This window comes from Lissotriton helveticus, chromosome 5_1 (genome assembly GCF_964261635.1).
Source record: "Lissotriton helveticus chromosome 5_1, aLisHel1.1, whole genome shotgun sequence".
Taxonomy (NCBI): Eukaryota; Metazoa; Chordata; class Amphibia; order Caudata; family Salamandridae; genus Lissotriton; species Lissotriton helveticus.
Window position 1 is genome coordinate 1885651944 of NC_136065.1, and position 16020 is coordinate 1885667963.

Below are 16020 nucleotides of genomic sequence, written 5' to 3' on the forward strand. Positions count from 1 at the left end.
AGGTGTGTGCAGGGCCGGCTTTAGCGCTGGTGGTGCCCGGGGCAACAATCTTTTTTGGCACCCCACCCAATATAACCTCCCCTTCAGATTCCCTCACTACCACCCAGGCAAAAGTGCCCCTCATCTGATCATAGCCTCTCTCCCACAAACATTTATTTTGTTTTAAAGGGCTGGTAAAGTCTTGCTTTCCTTATCCACTCAGCTATCCACATAAAATACAGATCTGTTATTTGCAACAGGCATATTAACCCTCTATGCTACTTTATGGCGAGTCAAAACTGCCACTAGACAAATCTCTGATCTCTCGCTCCAACAGGAACATAATCACAAGAGTTTTCTTGACATTTTTATTGCTGCCCGAAAGCTGGACACACAAGGAACTCTGGAGCTGGTGTTTTTAAATTGTACGTTATTGCTAAACACAAAGCCCCTCCTGAGGTCATTGACCACCCACCCCCTCACTCCAGGTCAGTGCCCAGTGCGATTGCACCGGTCGCACTGCCCTAAAGCCAGCCCTGGGTATGTGAAGGTGCAGATATCCTTGCTTCTGGATGCAGATCGGCTGCTGAGAGATGTGTGAGAGTGAGCAAGACCTTCCCTTGGAGACTCCCAAAATGCGGCTGAAGAAAGATGTGTACAAAGGGGATCAAAACTTTCAGGATTATTAAAAAATAAATACAGTGCAGTTTGATGTCCTTTTTCTGCACTTTTCATCATTATTCTGGACATGGGTCTAAGAAGCATTAATGTTATATTTCATTATTGTGTCTCCACATTTTGCCTCCTTTCCAATCAGAAATGTCAAACAATTTATACTAAATTGTAGACATTCGCCCGCAGTGGGGTGCCTGCTTTTAAAGTAAAGTAAAGTCCACATTTGTAAAGCGCACAATCACCCGTAAGGGTCTCTAGGCGCTGGGGGGCCATCGGGAAGATTAAGCGAGCTATTGCCCAGAGTCACATGGTGCTGGGCTAACCTGCCGCTGGAGCCGGGGATAGAACCGTGGTCCCCAGATTCCAGCGTCAGTCGCCCTGGCCGCGGCGCCACACCTCAAGTATTGTCCCACCTGCTAGCGATGGGAAATCTCTCTCTCACAAGTGCGAGGCACCTCTACTGCCCTGTCTTTGGGTAAGTCTGCATTTTATAGCAAGAACCTAAATACAACTGCATAGCAACGTTAGTAATCGGTTTGCAATAATACGTGTTAAACTCACTGTTGGAAATGGGATCCCCGGCTGGCCAGGGCTTTCGCCAAAGTCAGTCAGAGACCACCACCCCCAAGTCAGGGCAAGGGAGTTACACGCCAAGATAACCCCTACTCACCCTCTAGGTAACGTGGCGCGAGCAGCAAGGCTAAACTTGGAGGCGATGTAAGTTAAGTATTTGCGCACGCACCCCAGCAACAACAACCAAAGGCCCACCACAAAGGAAACTCCACACAAGGTTATATAAAAATAGTCTTTGTATTACACCAAAACACATTAGATAAAACACACACTTTACAATGTGCCAGGGGCACGGGCAGAATTTACAGGGGGATATTTACAAGACAGGGCCACCTGGACCACTGTCAGGAATCAGAAGTAGCACTTTCAGAAATAGCACTTAGTACATAGAATATAAATTTACTTTAGCACAAAATAGCACACAACCAGTAACTACTGGTAATAGGACCTCACTAGCACCACCTGCACTAGGGAGAAAACAACCACCTATGTATCACAATACCTGTAGGGGTGTAAGAACATACACATGATGCAATGCATGACATTCATTCAGAGGTGTAAAGGCACATGACGCATAAACAATACATTCAGAGGTGCAAGGAACAGCAACACAATAGCGCAAAATCCACATTTGCCACCACCTGTGGCAGTCCCTGTGTCCCAATCTCAGGGCCTAAACGTGGCAGCTGCCCACGAAGTGCTGGGCAGCTGTGTAACAGAGTTGGGCCACCGCTGGAGCCTCGCAGGCTCTGGCCAAAACAATGTGGGCAAGGAAGGAGCCTCTCAGGGCTCTGAAATGAAGGTGTGCCCCTTGAGCCTCGCTGGGCTCTTAAACATGAATGTGGCACCTTTGAACCTCTCTCAGGGCTCTAGAACCAACAATGCCCTTGGGTGCTGGGGAGCCTCGCAGGCTCTGTAGAACAAATGCCCCAAGAGCCCCTTGGACTCTGTAAAAATGCGGCCACTGGTGGAGCCTTCAGGGCTCAAAACAAACTATGCCCCCTTCTGGAGCCCTCGTGGCTCAAAGAAAGACTGCCCCTCTTTGTTGGAGTCCCACTCGGGGGACTCTAGAGACACCAATGCCCCCAAGGCGAAGCCCCACTCACCGGGACTCACGAGGCAGCTCCTCTCGGTGGCGGTCTCCTCTCCACCCGGTCCTGCTTCTGGGGGCCGGGTGCTGGTAGTGGCAGCGGGCGGGGCTCTCTTCCTCACACGGGAGCCTCGCTCCCTGAAGCACTTCTCCCTCTCTCCTGGGCTCTCCCTCGCTTTGGGAGCCCGGGGGGGGAACAAGGGAAGACGTCGGCTTCTCTCCTCGCTTTCTGGATCCCGGGGTCGGCTCCCGGCAGCCTCTGGCTTCCTCCTTCCTTTGCCTGAAGTCCCGCCTACAACCAGGCGAGTCGCGGGCACTTCCGGGTCGCGCTGCTGAGGGCAGCCAGTAGTAGCGCGGCCCTGGAGACGTGGAGGCGGCACTTCCGGGTCGCACAAGGCAGCGGCCCGGCAACGATTCAAATGCCCCTGGGCTGCGGCGGTGATCTTCGAGGGGCAATGCCGGGTGGGCACCGGCTCTTCAAACACAGCGCTAGGTGGCACTCGTTATGGCGGCCAGGTCCCTGGTGAGGTGGGCACTCGCCAGGGGACTTCAAAAATCGGCCAATCAAGCGGGCACACGCCGGGTGGGCACCGGCTGAAAACAACAGCGCTCCCAAGCGCTAGGGGGTCGCAATAAAGCGCGCTCAGCGCTATAAGCAAAACAAAGCGCTCCCAGGCGCTAGGAAAATCAGGAAGCGCTCACCAGCGCTAGGGACAACAGAGTCCACCAAAAGTCCTTCCAGGGGGGGGGCAGGGGGGCAAGGCTGGGCCCAGAGCCAGCACACTGGGTCTCCAGGCAGGGAGACACCCCAAGTGGCGGTCCTCTGGCCCAGCAGCAGCAGCAACAGCCCCCTCAGGATCCTGGAAGAGAACTACATCTGTGGGGACACAGCCCCATTTTTATACACCATTTCCCTTTGTCTGAGGGTGCAGAGTGGGGGCGGAACCAGTCGCAGCTGGTTCTTGAGTACTCTGTTTACCTCAACCACCCTCTCTATTCACTGGCAGGGCTTGGGTCATTAGACACACCACAGGGGGGCGGAGCCAGCATTGTGTGGGGAAAACCCAGCCCATCCAGGACACAGGTACACTCCTCCCACACATCACTCATGCTAATCTCCCACTCACCACCGGGCAGACCCATCCAGACTTCCTGGAGCCTGGCATGCCAGCCAGCTCCAGCCAATCACACGCCAGCACCCTCACAGCACACGTACAGCCATGTCTAGAAATGGCGCTTCCCTACTAGACACATACCTGCTGCATACACCATCTCGCAGCATTCACTCTCACGAGTTCACACATACCAGACTCAAGCCTGTACACCCCACGCATCAGGAACTACCAGGGACACATACATTCCCCATGCATTCCTATGGGCGGGCAGGCCTAGCTCAGCACATGCACTCAGAGTGCGCACGCACTTTCCACTGGGACACAGTGAAAGTGCGCACAATCCAAAAATCACCATCTCCAGGTCACCATTTCAAGCAAAAAGTCTAGGGGTGAACCTGCCCTAAGGGCCAAAGTCCAACATAACCCCCTTCCAGCCAAAACGCAGGGGAGACCAATCACCACCGTGATGGACTTCCCTGCTTGGGGCGATAGAACACGGACGCGGGCCCGCAACCGCAGGGACACCCTCCTGTTCTACGCCACGGTGAACCCATGGGATTCCTTCTAAACACACTGTCTGGACCAACTGGGCTACCCCACTGGTACTCCCAAGTTGTCCGCGGCCAGGACCAGGCCCTGGGCCACCCAGGTGCCACTGGTCCATGCCAATTCGCAGAGCGGGGGGTAGTAACCCCTGGCACATAGCGGCCATTTTCCACTCTTCCTGTCTGCAAGACAGGACTAGACTGCCACTGGTTCTCCAGCCTAGGGCCTACAACCTCAGGCGGACCAGGAGTCTCAGGGAAGGCTCTCCTCCCCTTACCTCTTCTCCTAGGGTTCCTCCTCCCTCTGCGAGGGGTACCCCTAGAACGCCATTCCAACCCAGGGCTTATCCACTCAGGTTGCACCGGGGTCAGAGGTGGGCTCTCCCACCCTCTGCACCCCCTTCCAGAGGTCTGCCCTCTCCCACCTGGAGAAGTTCCTCTGGAAGAAGAACCGGTCAGGACACTGGTTACAGTCGTCCTACCCTTCAGGTCAGGCTGATCCTGAACCTGGCCTTCCAACCTCTGGTCTACAACCTTCGGTGGAACAATTGCCTGGCACTCCAGGACTTCTGGGGACTTACACTCCATCCCCCTGAGGCTAACAAATGAGACATATGTTGTGTGACTGTCTGTCTGGCGCAGATCTCCCGCCCTCTGTCCACCTGACAGTGCGTGACGATCCCCTAGACCAGAAGTGGCGCCACCCGGGTCCCCCCAAGAAGATCTAGCCCAACTGGCTAGTCCCTGGTCCACTGGTGCATCCACTGGGAAACTCATCCCCCAATCACTCCTCACGCTGGACTCCTGTACCCTCCCTACCGGAGCGGTACTGCCAGCCTCTAGAACCACAGGAGCTCTGATTACAGACGCTCCAGGTCCTCTACTCACTAAGAGATCTTCCTCAAGTGGACTAACAGGACAGCCTAGGTCCCCAACCTGGTGTTCCCTACAGAAACCATCCAAGTCCTGAGGCAGGGCTTCGGGCGTCCGGGGAACCTCGGTCTCCCCCTCACTCCTGCTCCACTGAGCCAGGCAGTGAGCCCCTACACCCTCCTCGCTATCCTGGGACCTAGCTGGGCTACACTGAGCCTCTTCCACCACGCTGGGCTGGAAGATACCTGAACCACTACTTTTGGAGTCACTCCCTAATGACCCTAGAGAACCTTTATCACTCTCCCAGCGCTCTGCTTCCTCAGCAAGCGCCCAAGGACTAAGGGATTCAGACTTCAACAGGTGCTGGCGCAACTCTGGACAAACAACACTGAGCAACTGCTCCTTGAGAAACATATTCAGTACTCCGTCTTTCTCATCATCCGAGCTAGCCGCCAGCCAATCCCACATTGCATCAGAACAGTCATCCACAAAAAAAACCCACTTCTGTTGAGGCGGTTTCCTACTGCCCCTGAACTTTAACCTTAACTCCTCCTCTTGGGAACAAGGGACCATACGTTGGGCACGGGGTAGGGGACTGTCTGTACTGAAGTCTAAATAGCTGCCACCACTGGACTCAGCCCTCCCCGGGGAATCCAGAAAATTAAAACTGCGCGCAGGGGATAGTCTATCCTCCAGAGCTACTTTGCCTCTGGTGGGGGCCCTCTCAGCCTCCTCTATCCTTTCCTGCGCTAAGACCATCTCGGTCTCTAGCTGTTGCTTCCTAAGCTCCAGCTGCGCCATAGCCTGGGCATGCTCCAACCTGAGCTTTTCTAAAGCCAGCTGGTGCTCCCTTTCTCTCCTCCTATCTTCCAGCTCCTCTGGGGACAGGGAAAGGGATGAGGCGCTGCCTCCTACACTGGACCCAGCAAGGGACTCCCTATCTATGGGGTCTCTACTCTCTACTGGCGTCCAGGTGCTGTCATCTTCTTCCTCCTCTTCTGAATCTTCAGGGCTCCCCACAGACCCACCACCCTCCTGGTGTGGGGCCCAGACCCTTTCCTCACTGCGCTCACGATCCCAGTGACCATCGTGCCATCTGACCAGGCGGTCCCTAAGGTCGTACCAGTTTGACTCACCCCTCCCTAGGTCTCTCTCCTCACAGAACCTTACCAGCTCCCACGTACTGTAGGTATCTAGATCACTGAAATCAAAAACAAGATCCATTCTGGCAGACGTTCTAGAGAAGGGATCACACAGGGAACCTAGGGGTCTGAGCTAACACAGGAGTACACAATTCACAAAGGTATCAGCAAGCTCTCTACCCCAGAGAACTCACACTCACTTGCCTAGTGCCACACACCATTCATCCACACACAACCCTCCCCTCGGACTGGTAAGGCAGTTTCTACCACCCCTGATTCCTCAACCTGACCACAAGTGACACAGGTACCGACTCTGGGCGCAGGGTAGGGGACAAATGTACTGACACAATTGCACAATGATACCTTCAGGAGAAGAAAATATGAAACTTCCAAAAAAAAAACCAATCCCCTAAAATGTGGTCATCTAAAATGCAGAGTTTTGTGGTGCAGCCAGCCGCTACCAAGGTACAAGGCAAACACAAATCCTTATCCCACCGCTTGCCGCCAATGTTGGAAATGGGATCCCCGGCTGGCCAGGGCTTTCGCCAAAGTCAGTCAGAGACCACCACCCCCAAGTCAGGGCAAGGGAGTTACACGCCAAGATAACCCCTACTCACCCTCTAGGTAACGTGGCGCGAGCAGCAAGGCTAAACTTGGAGGCGATGTAAGTTAAGTATTTGCGCACGCACCCCAGCAACAACAACCAAAGGCCCACCACAAAGGAAACTCCACACAAGGTTATATAAAAATAGCCTTTGTATTACACCAAAACACATTAGATAAAACACACACTTTACAATGTGCCAGGGGCACGGGCAGAATTTACAGGGGGATATTTACAAGACAGGGCCACCTGGACCACTGTCAGGAATCAGAAGTAGCACTTTCAGAAATAGCACTTAGTACATAGAATATAAATTTACTTTAGCACAAAATAGCACACAACCAGTAACTACTGGTAATAGGACCTCCCTAGCACCACCTGCACTAGGGAGAAAACAACCACCTATGTATCACAATACCTGTAGGGGTGTAAGAACATACACATGATGCAATGCATGACATTCATTCAGAGGTGTAAAGGCACATGACGCATAAACAATACATTCAGAGGTGCAAGGAACAGCAACACAATAGCGCAAAATCCACATTTGCCACCACCTGTGGCAGTCCCTGTGTCCCAATGTCAGGGCCTAAACGTGGCAGCTGCCCACGAAGTGCTGGGCAGCTGTGTAACAGAGTTGGGCCACCGCTGGAGCCTCGCAGGCTCTGGCCAAAACAATGTGGGCAAGGAAGGAGCCTCTCAGGGCTCTGAAATGAAGGTGTGCCCCTTGAGCCTCGCTGGGCTCTTAAACATGAATGTGGCACCTTTGAACCTCTCTCAGGGCTCTAGAACCAACAATGCCCTTGGGTGCTGGGGAGCCTCGCAGGCTCTGTAGAACAAATGCCCCAAGAGCCCCTTGGACTCTGTAAAAATGCGGCCACTGGTGGAGCCTTCAGGGCTCAAAACAAACTATGCCCCCTTCTGGAGCCCTCGTGGCTCAAAGAAAGACTGCCCCTCTTTGTTGGAGTCCCACTCGGGGGACTCTAGAGACACCAATGCCCCCAAGGCGAAGCCCCACTCACCGGGACTCACGAGGCAGCTCCTCTCGGTGGCGGTCTCCTCTCCACCCGGTCCTGCTTCTGGGGGCCGGGTGCTGGTAGTGGCAGCGGGCGGGGCTCTCTTCCTCACACGGGAGCCTCGCTCCCTGAAGCACTTCTCCCTCTCTCCTGGGCTCTCCCTCGCTTTGGGAGCCCGGGGGGGGAACAAGGGAAGACGCCGGCTTCTCTCCTCGCTTTCTGGATCCCGGGGTCGGCTCCCGGCAGGCTCTGGCTTCCTCCTTCCTTTGCCTGAAGTCCCGCCTACAACCAGGCGAGTCGCGGGCACTTCCGGGTCGCGCTGCTGAGGGCAGCCAGTAGTAGCGCGGCCCTGGAGACGTGGAGGCGGCACTTCCGGGTCGCACAAGGCAGCGGCCCGGCAACGATTCAAATGCCCCTGGGCTGCGGCGGTGATCTTCGAGGGGCAATGCCGGGTGGGCACCGGCTCTTCAAACACAGCGCTAGGTGGCACTCGTTATGGCGGCCAGGTCCCTGGCGAGGTGGGCACTCGCCAGGGGACTTCAAAAATCGGCCAATCAAGCGGGCACACGCCGGGTGGGCACCGGCTGAAAACAACAGCGCTCCCAAGCGCTAGGGGGTCGCAATAAAGCGCGCTCAGCGCTATAAGCAAAACGAAGCGCTCCCAGGCGCTAGGAAAATCAGGAAGCGCTCACCAGCGCTAGGGACAACAGAGTCCACCAAAAGTCCTTCCAGGGGGGGGGCAGGGGGGCAAGGCTGGGCCCAGAGCCAGCACACTGGGTCTCCAGGCAGGGAGACACCCCAAGTGGCGGTCCTCTGGCCCAGCAGCAGCAGCAACAGCCCCCTCAGGATCCTGGAAGAGAACTACATCTGTGGGGACACAGCCCCATTTTTATACACCATTTCCCTTTGTCTGAGGGTGCAGAGTGGGGGCGGAACCAGTCGCAGCTGGTTCTTGAGTACTCTGTTTACCTCAACCACCCTCTCTATTCACTGGCAGGGCTTGGGTCATTAGACACACCACAGGGGGGCGGAGCCAGCATTGTGTGGGGAAAACCCAGCCCATCCAGGACACAGGTACACTCCTCCCACACATCACTCATGCTAATCTCCCACTCACCACCGGGCAGACCCATCCAGACTTCCTGGAGCCTGGCATGCCAGCCAGCTCCAGCCAATCACACGCCAGCACCCTCACAGCACACGTACAGCCATGTCTAGAAATGGTGCTTCCCTACTAGACACATACCTGCTGCATACACCATCTCGCAGCATTCACTCTCACGAGTTCACACATACCAGACTCAAGCCTGTACACCCCACGCATCAGGAACTACCAGGGACACATACATTCCCCATGCATTCCTATGGGCGGGCAGGCCTAGCTCAGCACATGCACTCAGAGTGCGCACGCACTTTCCACTGGGACACAGTGAAAGTGCGCACAATCCAAAAATCACCATCTCCAGGTCACCATTTCAAGCAAAAAGTCTAGGGGTGAACCTGCCCTAAGAGCCAAAGTCCAACACTCACAATGACGCAACAAGAAGGATGTCCAGACTAGAAACATCGAGGTCGAATCAAATCGTTTTCGATGCCATAAACTCTCTGGGTGAGTACAGAGCCAAGATGAAAATGGCAAAATGTGGACGCTAGCCTGGACCATCACCAACCTCACACATCTAGCAGGAATAGGTGAAGGTACAGGGGAGAAGGCTTGCTAAAGATATAAAAGTCTGGGTTGTAGCTTAGTCAGTGAGATTCGAGGGGTGTGAATCTCAAATTTCCCGACTAAAAAAGCAGTGGGCCACAGGATGGAGGGGTGAGGACCAGGCTTCAGGGTGGACTGTTCCATGAGGAACAGGTTCAGTATTGATTCGCATTAGCTGGGCCTCTGTCTAGAGAGGCACTGTGGGAGAAAAGCAATGGGTTGGAACGCTATCTGGAGCGATTGCCAATGGTTAGCTTACTTGCAAACATTCATCCTATCACTTTTGGGTGTTTGATTGCCAGAAGTGTGCCCGGAAACTCGAGATTAGTGCATCTTTCAAAGCCTACTGCTACCGATGTTAGCTCATTCTGCAAAGTAATACATTTCTATCCATTAAAGGAGTGTTTCTATAGGTGCAGGTTTATTACATTTTTGGTAAACCGGTCTCTATGTATATTTTAGATCCTGATCCAAATCAAGTTAACACCTCTTAGTGAAATGAAAATGATGAGAAAACCAGCACTGACATAGCAGAGCCGACTTAGGACTCTCAGACCCAACTACCAAACCAAGAATGCAGTAGAGGGGTGTCACGCCACAAACACCCCTGCTTAAGCTGCGCCCCTACCCATAGCTCCTGAGCATGGTAGGCCTCTCTTGGAACTCATGACTAAAGTCACCTACAACACAATGGCCTGTTGTCCTTGTCCTGTTCTCACTTATTTTAAATGTATTTTCACTGCATGCTCTCTTTTTCATCTCTGCAACAAAAAGCTATGATGGTAGAGTTGTCAAATCAGTGTGTGTGTTCAGGGTTCCATGTTTCTAGCCCCCACCTTTTTACAAATCATTTTATCACGTGACTGATGGCCCCATCTGTTACATTTTAAAGCAACAAGGGAACCCAAAAGGATCAGCCAGGGACCTTGGGAAGTATTTTTTGAACAACAGTGGTCCCGGGAAGAAGGACTTTTTGCAAACAATAAATATAGACTCAATCGTAGCTATATTGAAATGACATGTCCAGCCGGACAGAGGTCTAATATTTACTTAGGACAAATTGAAATAAACATTTTTCACAACAATACACAACATAATTTGCGGATCATCAGGTGTACACTCCAGATCCCGCCATTGTGCAGCTAGTGATTCCAACAGACCGGCCATCGCGCCGGCTCATCTTCCTCCGAGTAATACGATATATTACTCGCATCGACCCGGGGTAGCTACATGGTACCGCATCCTAATTCCCTGCCGGCAATTAATTACCGGACTTCTCTGCAATTGACAGGGCGAGCTGAATTACATTCCGCCAATCCCCCGGCAATTGAGGCTTTTCTTACGTATTAGGCATAATATGTAATGTCCTGATGATGATCCGCAAATTATAAGTCAGATCGAAACGCTGTCGACACTTGAGACACCTGATACAATTGAAACCCTGTGTGTACCTAAATTGTAGAGGTGTATGAAGCGATTTGTTGCCCTTCCTGACATTGTTCACTTGAACAGGCACAACAAACCGTAAAGCTTTGCCTAAAGCCCTTTGTAAGTCGCTTTCCTTGTTGTAAACTCTTCTCCTGGGTTCAGTAGGTCACAGGCTTGTACCCCACTTTGTGTATTGTTGTGAAAAAAAATTATTTCCATTTGTCCTAAGTAAATATTAGACCTCTGTCCAGCTGGACATGTCATTTCAATATAGCTACGATTGAGTCTATATTTATTGTTTGCAAAAATTCCTTCTTCCCAGGACCACTGTTGTTCAAAAAAAGGCCCCATCTGCTACGCCTGAGTCGTAAATAGAGGAGGGCTGTAAGCAAATTAATAGGGCAGACATAGGCAGAGTCAAGCCATGGGTCTGGCTTGGCTCTGGGAGTTCGTGCAGAATTCAAGCCATGAAAACATTTGGCATGTATATCGTGCAACAGCATATTGTAAAAATATTATGCAATCTCTTCGAAATTCAAAAAAGTGTGTTTCTTTAACACGCTGAAGAGTTTCACCTTAGTACAGATCACGCCACATACAGACATTTATTAAAAGTTTTTGGAAACATTCATGGCTTGCCCCCCCAACATACAATGCCATTAGCAAATCTGTAATCATGTAAACCCTTCATTTGTCTTAGATTCGTATTATAGGTGGAGCAATGTTACAGTCTATTAAATCAAATATAAGAGGTGCTTTTACAGAGCACATCCTGAACTCAAGTATTTAAAAGTGCGCTAATATGTGGTAATAAAGAAAAGCATTGGCAAAGCGAATATGTCTCGCCTATATGAGATCTATTGGCTTTGTCAATGTGTTTTTTAAACATGTTGCACAGCAGCATGGGCTACTGTGCAACATGGTTAAATGTCAAGAAAAAACACCATGACATGGGCAGCGCTGACCGCATCATAGAGCTTTTTTGTAAGACTAGTTGCATAGCAGCCCGTGCTGCTGTGTAATATGTTAAAAAAAACTTGGAGGGCAACATAAGGAAGGCACAGAGGGAGGAGGGGGGAGCACCAGATTGGGACAGCAACAAAGAGAAGGGATGGGTGGGAAGAGAAAGAATAAATGGTACCTCAATGACAGAGCAAGCAGCAGACGGGTACTGATTAAGTTAAATCAATCTGTGCTTGGTCCATGCTCCACCAAAAGGAACAGAAGTGACACTGGACCTGCACTGGCCAACTTGGAGACAGCAAATAGAATGGCACTGAGCTAACAAATGGTAAGTAATGGGCGGGCTCCAAGTCCTTTATTGTAAACAATAACGTCTTGTAAGCGAGAGAGTATGTGCTGTCGCAGGTTCCACCTAAAAAAGGAGGCTATTCGAAGTTAATTATTTGCCTTGAATCATACAGTTTTGACAAGCACAGAAGTCAGTACTGATTCCATTTTTTCTGGTTTTTTGTGACCGAAATGCAGTCCCAAAACATTTGCATTTTACTGCCTACTTCAAGTAGGTGGTAACGTATTTGCAAATAGGGATGGGTCCGCAAAAAGTTTTTTTAGGGCAGACAATGGTCCTAGGAACCACTGTTTATTCTTAAAAAATGAAAAGAAAACTTTTCATTTTTCTTTTTGAAATGCATCTTGTTTACTTTAAGAAAAATGGGCTACATAAAAAAAAAAAGATTGCTTTATTTAAAAGCAATCAAAGACACAGTGGTCTTCTGAGCCCAGCAGGCCATCATCCCTTTTATTTTTGCAATTCCCAAAGAGTCGCAAACAGAGACCTACCTCAAGGATTATTAATAAGGTAGGTCTATTTGCGACCCACTGGGAATTGCAAAATGTGTAAAGCACATATTTGTACATAAGTGTTGGCGATGTCCAAATAGCAAATCACAAAAATTCGCTATTTAGTAATCACAAATGATTACCTACGTACATCTGGCCCCTACTTAGCAGGCAGGAGTATGTCACTCCTGAAGGATTTTAAGGTGGGCTACTAAAAACTGCATGAGGTCCTTGGTAAGAGGCTCCTGTACACACTTTCCCAGATTCTGCTAATCCCTGTGGGTCAGGACAGAATTAGGGAAGAGAAGGGATAGTAGGACAGTAGAAGTTGGACATAACTTGAAGAGGCCTAAAATGGGAGCTAGGAAAGACATAGATAAAGTTTGGGGGGTGGGGCAGTGGGTATCTGCAGGTACAGGAAAATCGCAAAGCTAACAAATGCGACAAAGAACATGATGAGGAATACCATGAAATAACTAGGACATGCAGTAGCCTTTGTACTGTGTTCAAGGGATTTTCTGGGATTGTCCCTATATAGCTGCAAAAACTGGATCTTCATAACAACACTGTTCTGAATCTTGGTACCTTCCGAACCTTCATGATTTCTCAAAGGGATCAAAAAGAAAGAAACACAGAAATATCCCCAGGGCGGACATAGCTAGAGAATGGGAGAAATTGTCCGACTTCACCTCCAGCAGCGGTATGGTGAAGGCTTTAAAAAAAAGTATATGCGGGTGAAAACAAACTAGTACTTTTAGCTGGCTAATTGTCCCATAGTATGATTTAGCAGGAACATTTATTGTACTAGTTATTTTGTTTGATAAATAGATGGAGATGGCCCTGATTGGCCATCATGTTAGCCGTACCCAATTACAGCACTTCCTCACCCCTTTTTTCACAGCACATCTCCCAGGCAATAATGGAGAGCCCAAAGTCGGATTCATTGTCAGAATATCCGCCACATATTTGCATTACTCCTAAAGACTGTCATATGAGTGCCATGTATCAACCATCAACAAGAAAACGGCGCTTTACAAATACATTAAATTAAATAAAATTATATGTAAGATGCAGGCACCCATCCACCCAAGCCTGTGACATTTATTTTGCGGGTTCCGGAGCAAGAGTACACGCCAGTGTGACTGACACTGGAGAAAGCCTCCCTAGAAGGCCCCGACCCCATAGCCATACTGAAAGCAAACAGACATCCGGAAGCCGACAACACCATACTCAAGAACACTAGGGCCGCCCTCCTCAAGGTAGATAAGAAACTGGAACAAGGCATTAGACACACAAAATGGGAATCCATATGGCACAACACTAGGATAAAATACAAAGATAGGACACAAGACATGAAGGCCTGGTACAAACGGGGGATCTCCTCCCCCCACCAGCTGGAGAAACTTGACTCACCACTCACTTTCGACACAATCAAGCACCTACACGACATCCCAGACGTGGAGTTCTACGCCTTCCTAAAAATCAAAGCGGCAATTTCTAGGGCAAATCTTAGTAAAGAGATCCCATCCATCCTCGAATACATGACGAGCCTAAACAAGATTGGCCACCAGACAGCCCACCTTTACAAATTACTTAGCCCGGTAAAAACGAGACTGAGTGCCAAAGCCCTAGAATCCTGGGAATCCCTACTAGTCAGAAGCCTCAGCGACAGGGAAAAAATCTCCCTGTGGAACTCAGCACTCAAAAATAAAGTCACCCCACAACTGTCACAAACCAAATACTGGTTACTCCACAAAGCATTCTGGACTCCGGCCCGCCTAGCCGCGGCCGGGATCAGAGAGAGCGACATGGGCTGGAACTGCCACAAGGAGAAGGGGGATGTAGCACACCTGATCCTCAACTGCTCCAAAGTAAAGTCATTCTGGACCAAAGTCAGAGAATTCATAAACACCGTAGTAGGCTACCCCATACAAGATAACTTCATAGGGCTAATCACCGCTTTCATGGCTCCTGAGCCCCAAACAAAGGAGGACAGAGACCTGATCGACCTCCTGCTCACCGCAGCGGTGAAAACAATCCTCACAAACTGGAAGGTCACCGGGAAGGCCTCCTTCAAAAGCTGGCTCAACTGGGTTACCTTTCTTAGGGGGGCAGACAATATAACAGCAAACTACTCACCCAACCACTCAGCAAGAGGGGAGATGTGGAGCGCCCTAGACAAACACCTAGTCCCTTTCAGACCACCGTGAGCAACACACACCGTTACATGATAAAGCCCTGGCACGGGGTAAACAAAGCTAAAGGACCTGTCCTCCCCACTCCCCTACCACTTTTCTCTCTTTCCTACTATTCCTGCAACTCCCTCTACCTGAGGGTAGTACTGAAGCTCGCCAGAACTAGCCTAATCAGAACATCGCGCAGGTGCGCATACACAGACCATTACCGTGATCTTGCAACACGCCTAATGTAACCCCAACGGCGTTAAATACACAGCTGTATTACCCTCATTGTATAGATACTGTACTGTATGTATAAAAATCTCTTAATAAAATTGGTTGAAATAAAAAAAACGGGTGTAGAACTAGAATACGGTTGTCATCATAATATCTTCTGACATAAATATTGTGTCCTGAATAACATCTACTGAAATATCAACGATTGGTGATATTGATTGACAATCTACACCAAATGGGACAATACTCTAGCAAACAATATTTAGGACTGGATATTTGTGTTAGGTAATATTTCCATATATAATTTTCTGACATACAACTGAAAATGGCTATTTCAACGACTAGTAAAAGGACAGGAAGGGAATTTGTGTGTAGACCTATAAGTATGCAAGAATGCAAACTGGAGCAATGTGACTGCATTGGTATTCAAGTCCAAACATCGATTTTGCAAGCATCAGAGAAGGTATCGCTTAGCGGAAGGAAAAGTGATGCAATGGAGGGTGAGGTAACAGATTGCTGGATGAATGACAGGGACCTGCTTACGCCTGATTGGCTGTCCCTGTGCATTGAAGTGCGTAAGAGTGTGAAAGTTTCCAGAGAGCAGGAAGACTAGAAAGCTGACCTCCGAAGGGACCTTTTCGCCTTGGCAAGCTTGTTTTTTTTTTTTAGTTGCCTGATCCAGTTTTGTTGTCACTTTCTACAGACTCTGGGAGTGTTTGGCTCTGATATGTTGCCCAGCATTTTTTAAAGCAGTTGGTTCTTGGGAAGAGAAAAATAGAGAGAGAGTGCAACTCATGTAGGTGTGCTTAAGAAAGAGAGCAAGAGAAAGAGATACAGAAATAATCTATATAGTGAGCTACCTATGGTGAAGCCGTAGGTAGCTCATGTGTATTCGAAGCTTCTGTGGTGCACGGAGGATGTTTTAGAGTGAGAAACACCTTCGTGTATGGCGGAAAAGAGACATGTCTCAGCTTGCATGGGCTGCTCTGTTTTGAATAAAAAAGAGAAACCTGATTATGCCGTGATCTCAAGCACCTAGCAGTCTGTTAAGTGTT

General features: G+C 50.0%; 1 protein-coding gene across 1 annotated transcript in view; it reads left to right on the forward strand.

Annotated features, from left to right (window-relative positions):
- CCR10 (C-C motif chemokine receptor 10) overlaps positions 1–16020 on the forward strand; it is a 188405-nt gene that overhangs the window by 171011 nt on the left and 1374 nt on the right. The window lies entirely within an intron of this gene.